Below are 18972 nucleotides of genomic sequence, written 5' to 3'. Positions count from 1 at the left end.
TTTTTTTTTTTTCGGACAGAGTCTCGCTCTGTCGCCCAGGCTGGAGTGCAGTGGCGCGATCTCGGCTCACTGCAAGCTCCGCCTCCTGGGTTCACGCCGTTCTCCTGCCTCAGCCTCCCAAGTAGCTGGACTATGGGAGCCCGCCACCACGCCCGGCTTATTTTTCGTATTTTTAGAAGAGACGGGTTTTCACCGTGTTAGCTGGGATGGTCTCGATCTCCTTACCTCGTGATCCGCCGGCCTCGGCCTCCCAAAGTGCTGGGATTACAGGCATGAGCCACTGTGTCCAGCCCATAATAGTATTTTTAAATCAATTGAATGTTATGAGATTTAAAGTACACTTATTTGATCTTGGTCTTATTTCTTTGAAATGAAAATGTTGGTTCATAAGAGCATTAACATGTATACTTATTTGCATTATTCTAAATAATCAGTTAATTTAAAAGAGTAATACCAATTTTACTCCAACACTTAGAATCCCAAATAATATTTACATTTCTTTATGCTTCTATGTTATCGTAAACTCACTTAAAGTAATTTATTCCTCTATGTGGCTATGTCACTTCCTTATATATAGTTAGGTTTATTTGTTATATTTCTTTTCAATTTCGGGAGGAGTTTGCTTCTGTAAATTTAAATTTTCTTTGTGAATATGTGAAAGATTTGTATATTTTCTAAACCAAGACTATGTCACAAAATGTATTCCGACAGGATTCCATTCTACCCTTACTTATTCACCCTTGGTCTCTCCCTCTTTCTAGAAATAATTATTTTTATTAATGTATGGATTAGGTGAACAAGTTTTGTTTTCTTTCTTAGTTAACATTTACTTATGTTATATTGATTTTAGGATTTTATATGGAATGTTAACTTGGTATTAGACTGAACTGCTTTGGAAATTCTCAGGACTAGGCCACTGTGGATTGAAAAGAAAAAAGTTTTCAAAGGAAATGGACTACCAAAATGCCAGTCTTTTTCTTCTTTCTACTCTCACTGCTGCTTCATCCAGACTTTCTAAATTTGATGAGTGGCTCTTTTATTTCTCCTGTTCTTCCTGGGTACTGGTCTTTTGTATTGGAAGGTGCTTGCTTCATTTCCATCAGAGAGAGGTCAATTAGAAGGGGCATATTTGGGTTTATTTGGGGAACCTTTTTTTTTTTTATGATGATGTCAGTAGCTTCCTGATCTTATATATTTTTTCTATCTGGAAAAACTGAGGATTGAATTTCAGACTATCTGTTTGTAACTTTGCATTCTCTGAATTGTAATTTTCCCAAATAAAATGTAATTGTTAATACATAGCAAGGAATGTTGTAAAGAGAGCACAACTGAACAAAATAGTTATATGATCCCACTTACCATGCAAGGGCCTCACCTTCCAGTTCTTCCCACCATAGGTTATGATTGTACTTTGACAGAAATTTCTCTTAGTCTGTTTCCCTCTAAGACTCTCAGCTTCATGAATGCAAGGACCATATCTAATTTGTTTCTAGTTCTATCCCTAGTGTTGAACACACTGCCTGAGCTATTCATTTTTAATGTAATGAGCTCTTTCCACTGACATCAAAATACTCTCTTGGGAGGGAGCAGCTGTTCCATATACAAACTTCTTCTGAAGAGGTATACAGATATGTGAGATGGCCAATATAACACAAATACAAGAGAAACTTATGTTTATTACAAATGCAGTATGTTATTTTAAGGATATATACCTGAGACACACATTTTCCTCTAAACTCTTATCAAAATCTTGTTACTATAAAACTTCACCTCATTTCTCTTCCACAAACCTGTTGCTTCCCCAGTTTCTAAATTTGTGATTCTCACTACTAGATTGCCATATCTTATGTACATCTACTTTCACTGATTTAACTTAAACATTTTCTCTTGCCTAATCACCTGCAATGGCCTTTTGTTTAATTTCTCAGTAGCTGGTCTCACTATTTTCTCTTTTTCCTGATGTAAAGAATCTTGAATTTCTTTGAATACGATATCTTTTATGTCAATCATTTTTTTAACCTGCTTTTAAAATTGTATAAAATTTTGTGTAATATCTCTAATTGTTAATCAATGGTTTTTAGAAATTTTTTCTATCAGCCTATTCGATTATTTCTTATTTTGTGACTTATGTTCCAAACTTAGTAAATCTCTATTTATTTCCATTATATATGGTGTTCTTATATGGCTTCCTGACTTTAAGTACAATCTTTCTTCAATTTGGAAGTCCTATCCTGCTCTCTTCTTGAAAGATATCTACTTATCTTTCAAAGCACAGATAAGCTATCACTTTCCACTTTGAAAATGTCGGATACTACAGAGAATTAGCTACCTCATTTTCTGTAGCAATGGTATTAAAAAAAATAATCACAGAGGTTTTTTTTTGTCATCTACTTTATATATGATTTATCAAATTCACACTCTTTTTTATGTGCTAAAACTGAGGTTCAAAAATATTGTGTAATTCAGGCAAGACAATGTAACCTGAGGCTGTACTACTTAAGGCTTTGAAAAGATCTTTCAGACTGGCACAGTGGTTCATGTCTGTATTTCCAGCAATTTGGGTGACTGAAGTGGGAGGATCACATAAGCCTAGGACTTCAAGGCAAGCCTAGGCAGTGTAGTGAGATCCCTGTCTCTATAAAAAAAAAAAAAAAAAAAGCCAGGCATGGTGGTGTGCAACTGTAATCCCAATTACCTAGGAGGCTGAGATGGGAAGATCACTTGAACTTGGGAGGAGGAGTTTACAGTGAGTTGTGTTTGTGCTACTGCACTCCAGCCTGGGCAAGACAGTGAGACCCTATCTCTAAAAACAAACAAACAAACAAACCAAAATTCAAAAAAAGAAAAACTCCAAAACTTTTTTGAATAAATAAGTTTCTGAATAAATAAATTTGTGAAAAATTCCTTGTGTTTACATAGACATCAATTATTTCCACTGGACTTGGCTGATATTTAGCCAGGCTGATTCTCATCCATTTGCTTATCTTTCTGTCTATCTAAGAGAAAAGAAATTTTCTCAATTGTTATTTTCCTTATCTTCACCCTAATTTCTCTGAGCTAACTGAAAAGGAGTAGATCTCCTATGGTTCTCTAATTCCTCTTCGTATCTGTAACCAAAGGTGGGCTGCTTGTGTTTACAAGCAACATGTGTCTCTGGTCTTCAGTTCTCATAGATATCTTCAGTTCATTTCCTTCCCAAATTCTTTATCTACCTTCTATTTGCCACCTACTTCTCTTGATTTACATGATTTGAATTCTGATCTCTTGCTTGAGTTAAAGTTATACCCTTCTTTCTCTCCTGGTTTCTTGCTTACTACATTAGTTAGCATATGTATCGAAATGCATGTAGTAATAATGAGCATGGGGCATTCAGTGGCTGAAATAAGATAAATGCTTACTTGTCTTTCTCATGTCTCCAAGTTATGTTGGTTGAGATCTAGAATGTTCTTCCAGAACTAAAGCACTTTCCCTCCTCTTATGCATTTACCATCCCCAAGGTGTTGTCCTGGTCCTCATGGTCCAAAATAAGGCACTATTAAATCTGTATTCTAACCTTTTGTTTAATGAAAGAGTTGAACACAATGAGATAAACCAAAAGTTGCACATATTGCTTCTGTTCTTATGTCATTAGTGTAGACACAATCATATGACCATATCAAATTGCAAGAGAAATTATGAAATGTTGTAACTAAGTAAAACATCTGAAAGGTAAAGTTAGAATAAAAATTAAAACTCAGTAGTATTCATTGGACTCATTGATTATTATTCTGAAGCCATGCTAATTTAACATATATATATATACATATTTCCAATTATTTAGTAGGAAGTTGCACACATGAACTAGAAAGTCCTGGGATTCAATCCCAGCACAGCCATTTAAAAATGTTGGATTTTGGACATGAACGTTTCTAAGCCTCAGTTTTTACAGCTGAAACTAGAATTTGTGGAAATTCTATCAATATACTATGAATTAATTGTAAAGTATTCTCTGTTGCATATTTCAGGAGTAGCATGCATGGTGACAAGAACAATGATCTTCACCCTATACTCATTCATTTTACCAACACTTCCCCTATCACTAAAGATATCACTCTTTATCACTAAAGAAAAAAATAATTTGAAATATTAATGCATGGTATTCTATTACTAAAAGGAAGAGAGAATGGGTATTGTAATCATTAACACTTAAAGAAAAAAATAAAGTACCCATACTCACCATATAATCTTTACTCTATACCTGCTCTATAACCTGTCTACCCTATGGTTTTTAATACACTGCTATATTGCATTAATAGTTACCTTTGCACCAGGGTCTTACGGCAATGTATAATGATAACACATCCTAAATTTAGGCTGATTGTATTTACTCATCCATTCTACTTTATTCCACCTTTACCTACGCTTATTTGTAAAACAAATTATGTACCTTCTCATAGAATAGTATAAAAGAAAAAATATGAATCTAATCTTCTGCATCTTCTTACTCTGCAAGACATTCTGTAAGAGTGCAGTGGCAATCCAGAGATATGCTACATTTAAACGTATCAGTAATTTCTTATTAATAAGTCTTGATACTGAATAACACTACAAATAAAATATTCTCTATTGAGTATGAATACTGTCTATAAAAATACTTTTCCTATAAAACTTTGCCTCATAGCATCATTACAGTATATTAATTAAATGTGCCAGTAAAAGTGTCACAGCACAATAAATTTTAAATACACATGTTAAGTGAAGTTTGACATGGCTCAATATTTTAAAATATGCACTTATTATAGCTTTGTTCCAAGGCACTCTCAAACTTTAAATTACTGGCTAACTTGATAAGTGAAAATTTATTAACTACCACCTAGTCTTTTTACTACATTAACTTTTTAACCTTGAATCCCACTGAGAGTAGCCTTCATATACATTTCCAAGTTTGTTATTTAGTCTTAGTATCCATCTATATATTAGCATTCTCATAATAAAAACTAATTTTTATGGAGGTCAAACTGTGTCAGTTACCATAATAAATTCTTTGTAATCCTCATCCAACTCAATGAATTAGATTGGATTACTATGCTCTTTTTACATATGATGTAAATAAATGAAGCTTGCCCAGAAGACTCTTGACTAAGTAATTTTATCAAGACAGAAACTCAGGTACTCTATCTCTAGAACCTGAATTTTACCATGATAAATTTCTTCCTGTTAGTCAATTCTATGATACTCTCCTATATATTAATAGATGAGGCAACTGTTTATTTCAAGTTGACATTCTATGAATGTTATTTACAATTCATACTGAAATAAACATATAAAATACATTTTTTATAGAGAGCTAAACTAGCCCTAGAGTAAAGTTCTATTTCTTTTTGAAAAAAGAACTTATGAGAGACATCCTGAAAAAGTTTTAGGTGGGACTAGTTCAGTTTTGGCCTCAATAAAATATAATTCTTGGACTCTAGCAAGAAAAATAGGTTAATCTTACTGCATTTGGTTCCACATTAGATTGTACATTTCTCCAATCTCGAGCAGAATCAGAGATTAGAAAGATAATAAAGATGCTTCTATAGTATTACACAAATATAAATTCAGTATGATCTGTGGATTTCATGAGAATAAGTGTCATTTAATATTTATTTATAACAGTTTATATGTAATCATTGAAAGAATTATATTTTAAATACATTTCCTTGTATTAAATATCTACACTTTTGCTTTTTAGCTCTACTCCTAAGTATAGCAGACCACTAAAGGCCTAGACTTTTAAATGAGCCAAAGTATTGTAATATAGTAGAAGGATGAACAATGTGTTTGCTCAATCAATGTGTAAATTTTTTGAGCGCTGCTATATGGCAGGCACTGTTCTAAATGCATTTGTATTTGGCCTTGTACATTGAAGCTACTTCATACTGTGGATAATATTACTTTTAAGCCATGGATTAAAGTGATGTTTTGTTTTGTTCCATATCAATCTAATGTTAACATTTTAATAATTGAATTTGAAATAAGTGAATTTGAATTAATATGTTGAACTTGTTGTTTTTGTTTACGGAAGCAATAGTGGTTCTATCACAAGACTGTAAATCACTTAGGCAATAATAAAGATAATAAAATTACTAAAAAAAACTTAAAACAGCTGTTATAGATATATTCACAAATTTAAAAGAAAATAATGAGCAGAATATAATTAAGAAGCAATGGAATTTCTATAATTGAGTAATAAACTATCTAAAATAAAAACTTCACTAAACAGATTATATACTGCCAAAAAAATATATAAATCCTAAATAAGCAAAAACTTGATTTTGAAAAAAAAAGGGACAATATACACATTGATGCATAAAATGAAAAAGAACTGAGAATACATATAACGAGTCTCAGTGATGTGTGGAAAGTGTCAAGTTGTCCTACTGTATGTGATACTGGAGTTTCAGAAGGGGGAACAGAAAAATATACTTGTAAAAATAATAAAAATTTTTCTGAAATTGATGAAAAATGTCAACCAAGAAATCCAAACCAGTCAAATAACCTCAAGTGGTAACAACGAAGAAAGATGTGACAATGTTCTTTATAATTAAATTGTTGAAGAACAGTCATAAATGGAAAATCATAAAGATACTCAGAGTAAAAATAATTATAATGGATACAAGGAAACAAATATAATAGGGACTGCAGACTTCTTACTGTAAACAATGCAAGTCAGAAGAAAATGGAATTACATTTTAAGGAACTGAAAGAAAATAATAAAGTTGTCACTCTAAAATTCTAATCTTTAAAGAAAATCCATGAAAATTGAAGATGAAATAAAGATCTCTTCAGTGAAAGGAAAACTGAAGTTATTTACCTCCAGTGTACCTATGAAATCAAATAGAAAGACTTGAAATAAAATTGCATACTAGGAAGTAAAAATAAATTTTGCAGACTGAAGGAAAAGAGTCACAGAACCATAGATCTACATAAGAGTGCTCCAAAGGGTAAGTACATAAACAAATATGAGTAGCTTCTTGCATTTTTAGAAAGATAATGAACTGTTTAACAATAATAACATATTGTGAGGATTATTTTACATGTATAAAATACATACAAATATATTTAATGTTAACATATATTTGGGTGTGTGTTAATATATATCAATAATAGTATAAGGCATATGATGAGGTAAGTGTTGAACTGGTATATTGTTTGAAAATAGATGATGATAAGAAGATATAGGTGTCATGGGAAATCATAAAGCACATGCCATTATAAATAATACCATAATAAGAAAACTATAAATCAATATATTCACAACCACAGATGCAAAAATCCTCAGAACAGTGGTATTACGATACAGTGGTATAGGCCTTCATCACCTATCCACTGAGCTATTATAATAGCTTTTAAATTATTCTTCCTGCTTCATCATTTGCCTCTGTCTTTGATTCTATTTCTAACATAATTGCCAAAGTAATTTTTAAAAGGTAAGACTTGTTCTATGTCATTTCTTTCCTCAATAGCTTCCAAATAGCTCCACATTTTATTCTAGTAAAAATTCACTCTTTATTGTGTCAAATTTCCTGTTCCAAGGCCCTGCATCCTCTGGCCTGAACTGTCTGTCTTACGTGACTTCTTAGAGATCTTCCCCCAATTATCTCTACCCTTGTGCTGCTACTGAGTATTTCTCAGATATACCAGTTTCCCTTTCCAATTCACAGCTACTGCAGATGGTTGTTCTCATTGCTAAGAAGCACGTCTCCCACATATCTATCAACTCACTCCCTGACTCTCTTCCTTCAGGTCTTGTTCAAATTCTACCTTCTCACTAACGTGGAACTTGAATAGTTTCCTTCCAAAATTCCCCTATCTTAAATATTAAATTATCTTCTTTCTTTATTTTCTCCCCTCTTATCTGCTTTATTTTTCTTCTTAACACTTATCACTATATAACACATTATTTGCTTTTTTGTCTTATATACTGCCTGCTCCCTCACCATTGATTATGCTCTATATTTTATTTACTGTTTATGCTCAGCACCCAGTACAATGTCTTGTACATTACCGAAGTTCATTAAGTATTAGTTGAAGAAAGAAGAAAAGAAAGGGAAGGAAGGAGGAGGAACTAACCTGGAATTCCACGTGTTAATGTTGCAACCATGTGAATGTGCAGTGCAGTTCAAATGTCCAGTTCAAAGCAGTGTTAAATTCATTTGGATTAAGCATAAAAGGCTATATACTCTATACAAATTTTTTTCTCAATTAAAATAAATCATTTGTATTGGTTTCAATAAAAAAGAAATGAAGAGTTAATGAAAATGATTTTGCAAAGATAATTGAGAACCAGTAGGTAAAGTGTCAGGAACATTATACATGGTATTATGAACATTGTACATATAACTTTGTACAAAGTATTTGGAACATTGTACATAATTATACCTTAAATAGCATCTATCATAAGTGGAACTATGGATGATATATTTATAACATTTTCAAACAGCAAGATGTTTAACCCATAGCATTAGTGTATTTGTTGTCTCTTGCTGTGTAACAAATCACCCCAAAACTTATTTGTTGAAGATATCAAACATTTATCTTACACATTTACTGAGGATCAGAAACCTGGGAGTTGACCTGGTTGGTTCTGGTTCAGGATCTTTAATGAGGTTGCCATTAAACTAGCTGGGGCAACAGTCATCCAAGACTTTGCTAACCTGTCACTTGGCTTTTGCCAAAATACTTCTATATCTTGATATAGGAGCCTTTCCATAGGACTGGTTCCCAAGTTGTAGATGGTTTCCTTCTATGTGAGTTATGTGAGAGAACAACCAAGACTGAAGCCACAATGCCTTTTATAGCCTAATCTTGGCAAAGACATACCATCCTTTCTGCTATCTATTATTGGTCAAACAACCAGCACTGATACAATATGGTATTGGACTATACTAGGGTGTGTATACCAAGAAGCAGGACCACTGATGTCTTGGAGGCTGGATAGCTCAGCTACTAAAAATATATTTACATCAATTAAGTCTATCTGAATCATAAACCATTGCAATAAGCTTTTCCAAATTCCTTGTTTTAACAATCATTTTTCTTAATGCATCCATATTATTTGGATCTAATTAGAATATGCAAAAACAGGTATATGAAACATCTATTTCCTGATAAAGTCCAGAAAGTGTATATTAATTAATTTGTCTCTCTGTAAAATATAGTTTCCTGACCATTACTTAAAAATGATAACATAATTTATTTCAAATGCTTGGCATATAGCACTCTGATATTGACTGTGACACTTGCATTAATTGCTTAAAATTTTCTTTATATAGAAAAAAATTTAATCTACATTTTTTCAGTGAAAAAATTGCTCTTTATTTTGGACAAAGTAAGTATCTAAAGGTTAATGAAGTGAGGATAATTTGAACACAGTGACTACATAAAGTTTATGAAAACAGAAAATACCTGAATGCTATAAAAGTTAGAATGAGTAGCTTTTTGTAGGCTTTCTAACTCATAATTCTTTATTCAAATATCTATGACTCAAATATTTTCCAGATCTTAAGCTCACAGGTATTTCATTTGTCGGCAAAGTACGCCGTTTCTCAAAATGATCTGTGATGTTAGTGTCTTCTGAATTATTTTCATATCTTTAAAATAACACTATTAATAGGTTTTAGTTTTAAAACTTACAGGTACATTTTGACAAGATGTTCTTAAGACAGAGCTGGAACATGGCTATAAACTGCTAATTCATGCCACCAGTAATATCTGCACTATTTAAAATACCCTAAGTGGTATTTTTACCCTATTTGGTATTAGAATAGATACTTACGGTATAGTGTAATCTTAACTGAAGAACTGTACAAAAATCATGATCAACTGTACTTCCTCTGCATTTTTTGGGCCAAAGTAGAGTCAACTATCTATATGTGGAATTGGAATCAGCTGCCACCTTTGCCATTCCTTTCCTGTAGTCTTGTCTCATAATTGTGTTCTCATATGCACTTGTAATTATCACTGTAAAATATAATTTTGGTTTATGTTTGTATGCACCAGAGGATTATGAATCATTAGTAGGTAACTGCCATCATATAGCTTTCTTCTCTGTTCTTGGGGCCTGACATATAATACAAGCTCATAAAAAGTTCACCAAACAAAAACATACATTGTATGATTTCTGAAGTATTTTGTCTCTGTGATGGTTAATATTGAGTGTCAACTTGATTGGATTGAAGGATGCAAAGTGTTGCTTCTGGGTATGTCTGTGAGGATGCTGCCAAAGGAGACTAACATTTGAGTCAGTAGACTGGGACAGCCAGACCCACCCTTAGTCTGGGTGGGCACCATCTAATCAGCTGCTAGCATGACTAGTAGAAAAATCAGGCAGAGGAACATGGAAAGACTAGATTTTCTTAGTCTTCCTGCCTACATCTTTCTCCAGTGCTGGATGCTTCTTGCCCTCAAACAGAGAACTCCAAGTTCTTTAGCTTTGGGACTCTTCAACCTTCAAACACAGACTGAAGGCTGCCCTGGTGGCTTACCTAATTTTGAGATTTTGGGATGTGGACTGGCTTCCTTGCTCCTCGGCTTGTAGATGGCCTATTGTGGGACCTCACCTTGTGATCCTGTGAGTCAAAACTCCTTAATAAACTTCCCTTTATATATACATCTATCCTATTAGTTCTGTCCCTCTAGAGAACGCTGACTAATACGGTCTCCACATAAAAATTGCCCTCTGTGACCTACTGATTGATGATATAAGTTCCATGAGTTTATTCCCAAGTTTTCATGTTGTTATTCCCAAGTTTAGATATCTGTTGAAATACAAGCACACAGGTAAATATATTAATCTGCATATAGCATACAACTTGAAACAAGATATTTTAATCAGTTTTTTAATCTGGAGATATTTATAGATTTACATAGAATCTAAAAAATAATATAGAGAGATCTTGAGTACCTTTCACCTAATTTCCCCAAATGGCAGCATCTTGTAAAGCTGTATGATTTTTCTGCTGGTATTTTGCTCAACCAGGGCAGGTGTTGGAGAAATACGTGTTCTTTCATCAGGCCACCCTCTTCCAGTCTTTCTGCTGGTGAGAATGTGCTTTTTTGTGGAACTTTATTTTTGGTCTGTGAGTGTTGGCAGTTCCACGCTGGAGGCTTCTGCAGTGCCCTTCCTGGGCTGTATGTGAGAAATAAAGAAACTTATGGGACTCACCACTGTGTCTCTCTCAAGCCCTGAGATTTCCAGGTATGAGCCTTCTTTCTCTTTCCACCTTTCAGAATTGTCTTCTTCTTGTTTTGTTAAGTCCAGATGTTTTTAGTTTTAAGAATGAAGAACTGGGATAACCGTGGTTACTGCGTATTGGTGAACCAGACTATGTTTTTAATTTGTGTCTGTAGAATGGGTTTGTAACTTACAAAAACAAAAACAAAAAATACTGATGGATTTTACCTGGGTTGAGGAAAAAGAACATGTAGGTTGTATGCCTAAAGTGGTAGAAGAGGGATTACAGTGGGGGCAGAAGAGATATGATGAATAAGTGACTATGAAAGAGCAACTTTAGTTGCCATGCCCATTTTTTTTTTCTCATGAATTACCCCAAATGCCAGTGTTTCTAAATGCTCAGGTTTTGAACCCTGGCCCATTAAGTATTTTCTGGTCATTTTGACAATACTGCATTGCTATGTATTAGAAACTTTTCTTAATCTTTTTCCTCTTTGGAAGAAGTTATAGACAAGTACCTTTAATTTCAGTTTCTGCAGGTAACCCATCTTACAGTCTTGCATACCAAAATATACCTTCCCTTAATTGAAAAATGATAAACATCTTAACTCATTTTTATTAAGAAACTTGAAAGGTGAAGTTTTTCTGTAATAATGAGCAATACTTTTAAAATCTTTTATTATCCAATTTTCTTTTCCAAGTCCAACTAATACATAATATCATGATACTGTCTCCTATCTCTCTTCTCAACTTCTCCAGTACTCAGTCTCTGCCAGCTCTCTGTTCCTTCCTTTTTTCCCTTCATATTTTTTCTCTCTTTTTCCAGACTGACCCTTTGATCTTTCTAGTTTAAGTCAATCAAGCCAGTTTTGAGGTCCTTGCAAGTCCCACACTTTCCAATCCTAATCCATTATGCATCATTATATAACAAGACCTTCAATTTAGCTAACAAAGGAGATTTATTTCTAGTTGTCAAACCGAGGGCTAACAATGTGAAATACACTCTGTGTTATTTCTTTTCCCTTATCAAATTGGAAAAGTACGTTTTTGTTTTGTTTTAAGAATTGGAGACTATTAGCCATGGTGAGGCATGAACATGTAAATCAAATAGAAGAAGGCATATTTGTTACCTGAGGCAATTAAACTAGCATGACTGTGGAAATAATCAGATTGCCAAATTCATGTTACAAAAGATCATCCATTTAATCAATATCAGGGACTTAGCCACTGTTTTCAAAAAGTGATAGAGCATCTGATGTTTTGATACTATTTGATGAAACAATGATCCCAACAAATTTTTCAAGTTTTTAGAAAAAGTCTTATGTAAGATTTAAAAAAAAAAAATCTTTCTAGTCTCATCAACTTGGAGATATATTACCTGAATTTTCTAGTGAAGACTGGAATGATTTAATGTTTATGGTAGTTTGTGTGGCTTTATATAGCAGTAGTAGAAAATTTGGCTGAATTGTAAATTGTGGCTGTCTAATATCACACTCCACATTTCAAAATGTTGTAATTGATAGAATGTTAAAATTTTGTTCATAAGGCAAGGTATCAATCTTTAATTCACAAAATCTCTTTATGCTGTTCTTTTTGAAGGAAGGACCTATAAAAATAAAAGCAGAGTCAAACTGTAGTATTCTCATTTAAAGGCATAGTGCTTTAAGGAAGGCATCATTTTTTAAAAGGGGAGAAATTTAGCAAATTGTTTTCTATAAGTCGTAGGAGTAACTACTTTCTGAGATAACTATAGATAGAAAAATCATAGTTTATTATGGTTATCTTATAAAAACTATCTCCTTAGAATTGTTTAAAATGTAGAAATCTTAAATGTGAAACAGCAAATGCTTATTGTGACTTTTCTGGGTAGTAAATAAATCTTGAAATTTGACATCAGTTTATTTTTATGTTATTTGTACTTATTACTTCTTTCACATTCCACTCTTCATAAGTAAAATAGAGATAATATTTAACTCATATGTGCTTGTGGGACATAAAAATGATTAAAATGCATAAAATGTAATAATTTTAATAACCTTTTATAAAAATACTTATACGTTAAGCTATTTGTCTTCATTATACCCTTCAAAGTATAACAAGAAACTGAGATTGAGAGTTGTTAAATAATATTCCTAAAATTACAAGTGACTGTCAGAGGCAAGATTTAAATATATGTCCTATAAGTTCTTGCCAAAGAGTGACTCCGTTACTCAGTCTTCTTATAGCAAATTTAATACATCTCATCACTTTAATGATGCATCTGTTAAATATGGTTGCAACATACTTTAGCAGTTGGACCTGAACTTATAGTTCTTTCTGCATCTTACATTCTCTGTGCAACTTCTTATGCCATTTGTTGTTGGTTTCAAGGGTAGTTGCCTTCTCTAGCTTAGTACTAAAGCCTCACCATGCTATGTAGAAATTGTTTTGCACAATAAAAACCTGTGTTGACTATTTACTGAATTGGGTTGGATTTGATTTTCAAAGGAGTATTATACATTTTCTAAGAACCCAATCTTTGCAGTCATGTTTCCAGGGTTTATACCCCACCTAGCTTAAGGTCTTGATGCGTTAGTTTCCTATAGGACAATAACTACACAATATATATACCTACCTCCTAGGTTTGATGGGAAAGTTAAATGAGAGAATAGATATAAAGGGCTGAGAACAAACAATATCTGGGACATAGAAATTGCTCCTTAAGCTTTCTATTATTACAGCTGTTATTGTTGTTTGTCAACAGAAGCCAAGCGTTATTAGACATGTATGCTAGACCTATGAAGAGTAGGCATAATACTGTGTGTTTGCTTCTTTAGATGGGAATTGTAAAAGAAAAAGGATGACTTACACTTAGGAATTAATTGTACTTCTGACGAATCAATTGAAAGCAAGTGCACACTGCTTCTAGAAGGTGGAAAAGACAATCTATTCTTCTTGAGAAATTCAGCTCCAGCTCTGATACCGTCTCTGCTCTTGTATCTACTCAAGGGTTGGGTAGAAACAAAAACATTTTTATATAGCACATTTATCTTAACTAATGTAACAGAATGTGCACATATTTCGATAAGTGAGAAAGAAATCACTTGGAAAATCATAGCTAAAACTCTGGAAGATTTAGAAAAAAACAAATTGTAGCTTTAAAAATTCATAATGCCTGAAAACAGCTTTTGTTGTAGGCAAAAATGTAACACATCCTCCTCAGGAATTTGTCACCTATGTTTTTAAATTCATGAATCTTTCTTTCTTTGTAAAAAGAAAAAAAAAGCTTAATGATATTTTCCTATCTCTAAAACTTTTTAATATTATAGTTCTTAAGAAATAACTTAATGACGGGGTAAAAATCCAATTTTAAGGCCAAGTGTAGTGGCTCACACCTGTAATCTCAGTACTTTGGCAGGGAGAGATGGATAAATTGCTTGAGCTTAAGAGTTCACGACAAGCCTGGGATATGTAGCAAAACCTTGTCTCTACAAAAAATACAAGAATTAACCAGATGTGGTGGTATGCATCTGTAGTCACAGCTACTTGGGAGGCTGAGGTGGGAGGATCACTGGAGCCCAGGAGGTCAAGGCCATAGTGAGCTGAAATGGCACCACTGCATTCCAGCCTGGGTGACAGAGCAAGACCCTGTATAAAAAATAAATTTAAAAACTCAGATTTATTAGAAACATCTACACTTGTTCTTAAGATTATATCATATGAGAAAAGCTAAATCTTATTTGTTGAGCCATGTAGCAAACAATGACATCACTGAAGAACACAAGCAAATAAGGTTCAAAAATATAGTATAAGCTTGGTAGTTTTTGTTCTCATACAAAAATCAACTTCAGTAGTATATATTTAGGGTTTTATTATTCTGTCTTCTGGTAATTGAGTATGTGCCATAGACCCATAATACGTTTTCAAATATATCATGACTATTTCCTTTTGGTCTGTTGACTGAGATCAAGTGTTATGTGTTGTCTCTAGGGACTTTAGCCTACAAAGCCAAGAAATAGGCTGTTATCTAATAAGCTTTTAGCATCTTTTAACTAAAATGATGGTAACCAATATTATGCTAAGTGTTGTATTATTTATGAGCAATCTATTGCTCAGAAAAGATGCTCAAAGCATCAGCTACAATGCGTCTTCATCATTTTCAGCTATGTCGGACAGTAATGACACTCCATATTTTTTTTCGTCCTTTTATCTCTTTCTCATTTTGCTCCCCAGTTACTTGATTTGGTAACAGAACTCAGCTAAGTATATCTTAAAGCCATAAATTCTATTGATTAGAAAGTATTTCCCTTTTGTTTTCTTTCTAACATCAGAATATTAACGGAATACCTAATGTATTCACAGTAGCACTTTTTACAGATTCTTTATGAGAAAGGTAACTGCATGCCATATACTATTTTCAAAGCTTACTTTAAAACAGTTTCTTGGTAAATAGTCCAATGAACAATACATCAGGCATGTGTCCAGATATATATATATTAAAATAATTAGTAATATAAAATAACATTATGCTTTAAACATTGACAGTTAATCATTCTCAGATTAGTTAAATCCTCTCTCTCTCTCTCTCTCTCTATATATATATATATATATATATATATATAGAGAGAGAGAGAGAGAGAGAGAGGGAGAGTCTCAAAGAAGACAGTGGAGAGTTTTATTTATTATGGGTTCCCATATCTCAGCAAATTGTTTCCATAGCAAGCTGACTTTCTGGTCTCTACTCTGTCCATTTAGGTTTTGCTCTCATCCAACTATCTGTACTCAGGCATAGCAAATTAAGATATATTCCTCTATGCTATTCAGAGACTATTAATTCTTTACTCACTATTCATTGTTTATGCTTTGTAAGAAAAATAGATTTTATTGGAGAGAAGAAGAGAAAATATGCCCAATTAAAAAAATAAAACATATCTGCTATCATCCTTTGCAAGGAACATTGCCATTTTACATCATAGTAGTCTATGAATTGTAATGAGAACTTATTTTATTGGGAATTCCAAAACGTACTTAAAACACACACATACACACACAAACACACACAGAGCCAACATTGACTATTGGTCACTCACATTTCTCCTTTCTTCTACTATTAAAGTTGCCTTACTTACAGGTATCTTCACATGATTAATGTGATTTTTCCCAAAGGATGCAGAACAGAAAGACAAAGAGATTGTGGTGTTATTGGAATCTTGGAGACTTTCCCAACCATAGACTGTCTCTCTCCAGATTTATCATTACATGCACAGAATTCTCATTAATTTTGTTTAATTCTCATTAATTCTCATTAATTTTGTTTTAGTTACTCTTTTTTAGGAATATGAACTCATAGTGAAATAGGATCCTTTACTTTCATCTCCCTAAGAGATTTATATTTTAAAAGGGTATTTTGGAAGAACAATGAGTTAAATATCTAAAAAAACAGATTAGTAACCTTAATCAATTACTGTAGATTCTGCAATTGGAATTTTAAGGTTTGTGATACATGAAACAAGCTACTTTGTAGTTTCAATTATTAGCCCTTATTAAAATAATTAGTAATATAAAATAACATTATGCTTTAAACATTGACAGTTAATCATTCTCAGATTAGTTAAATCCTAGATTATTAACTCTGATAGCCTGTACAATTCTATGAAAGCAGGAGTGATTTCTTTCTTGGCCAAAATATCCCCAGTCCCAGCAGGTAATTTAAAACACAGAATGCTTTAAATAAAAATTTTTAAATAGATGAGTAAAATATTGAAAAGATAAACAAACCCAGGTTGTCCCCAACCATCAACAAAACTAATTAAATGTGGGTAATTATTTTTTGATGTTAAAGGCCTTTGTGCATGAATTCTGCCCTTGGACAAAGTGGTAACCAGCAGTAGTTATTCTTAAGACAAAGGGTTTAATTTTCTGAGGTGTCTTTCTACTTACCTCCCTTCCTCCTTCTACCCTCTTCCTTCTTCCCTCCCCCTCTCTCTTCCCTTTTTTCTCTTTTCTTTTTAATTTTCTTGATACTTTTTACCAGCCCATTTGCTTAATGCACCCAGTCTCTCTCTTTTCTACATCTCTTTGCAGTAAAAAATGTGACATTTTGAATAATGGAGACATTGAAAATAAACATATATATGTATTGCTTCCTCATGAGAAAAATAAATCTGCTGAATTGTTTTCCAATAATAAGTGCCTTTTTCATTGTCTATCTTAACTTTCTTTCCTATGAAAGAAGAAATAAATTTTTACTAATTATTTTTACTGATTAGTTCACATGGTCTAGCCTTCATATGAGCTTGGAGGTAGAATCAAGGTATTTTTGTACTAGAATACTACCATTAAAACCCAGTTAAAAGAAACATAACAACATGCAGAGGTATACAGTGATTTAACCACAACTCCAAAGTAATAGTATTGCACATCTCACCAAAGGTATTGATTTTCAATACCTTTCTAAGTGCAGGAAAAGTGGATTAAAAACATTGTGGTCTGTTTAAAAAAAAGGCAGAAAAAATGACAAAGTTCACTGATCCTAGGTAGATTAATTTCAACTACTCCTCTTCTTATCTTTAGCTTGATCTTGAGCTTAATATCATATTGACCCCTTAGTATGTCTCTGGTCAACTAGATAAAGTTCTGAACTAGAATTTCTGTAAAATTTTCTGCTGTATTTATTAGTTTCTCTTAGGTGGAATACTGCACAGATTGGGAAATAAGAGAGTTTGGATTCACTGGAAATCTTTGCTCTTATAAACATTTCTGTGATGCAGGTTAGAACCTGACCTTAGTTTATCCTTGAAATGTACTAACAACCTAACTGAAAAGTGTTTAGGGGGCTCTCCTGAATTATATATATATACACTTAAAGCATCTCCCTTTTACTTAACAGTGTCCTAGAGTCCAGCAATCCAGTCTCTTGTTATAATTTCATTTCTGTATTAATATTAAAAGCTTATATAGCATATGTGTTTAAAAGAGGTTATTTAAAATTATATCTGTCACATAATCTGAGTTACTCACAAGAAGGATATTATACTAGGTTGGATGGCATCAGCTGTGACATTATAAACTCTAATATCAAGATAACCTTCTCTGAGAGGCTGAGTCCCAGAAAAACTGCCTGATGTCAGGCTTGAGGAAGTGAATACAAACTACATTAATTCTAGAGGCAGCAATGCTATTTCCTAACTTCTGTAGGTGCTCAACATAAAATTACTACCACTCTTTTATTTTAATGTTTAAAACTCTCTTTCAGTTTTGTAAATGCATAATTTTCTTTCCAGAACATAAAATTAAATTTAATGATAACCATATATAACATAACAAATTTACATGTTGGTAGGTTTATGCACAAAATATGTAAAATGTTTGGAGGGGTAAACAATATTACAGAAGGTAAACATCAGGAGGATAGAGGTTGAGTAGTAGTCAACGAAGTTTGAGTGTTATCTGCATTTTTTGCAATTTTTATTATGTTGAGATCTATACATATATATATATTCTTTTCTTTTTTTCTTTTTTATTATACTTTAAATTCAAGGGACTGTAAACTATTTCAACCATTGTGGAAGACAGTGTGGCAATTCCTCAAGGATCTAGAACTAGAAATACCATTTGACCCAGCCATCCCATTACTGGGCATATACCCAAAAGATTGTAAATCATGATGCTATAAAGACACATGCACATGTATGTTTACATATATATATATATTTTTTCTTAATTTAAACGGATTTTATAATTAGCATATATAAACATTAATATGGATTATACATATTATATAGCTTATATATTAA

The sequence above is a fragment of the Macaca nemestrina genome, chromosome 3 (assembly GCF_043159975.1).
Source record: "Macaca nemestrina isolate mMacNem1 chromosome 3, mMacNem.hap1, whole genome shotgun sequence".
NCBI classification, from domain to species: Eukaryota; Metazoa; Chordata; class Mammalia; order Primates; family Cercopithecidae; genus Macaca; species Macaca nemestrina.
Note: the sequence above shows the minus strand (reverse complement) of the source record.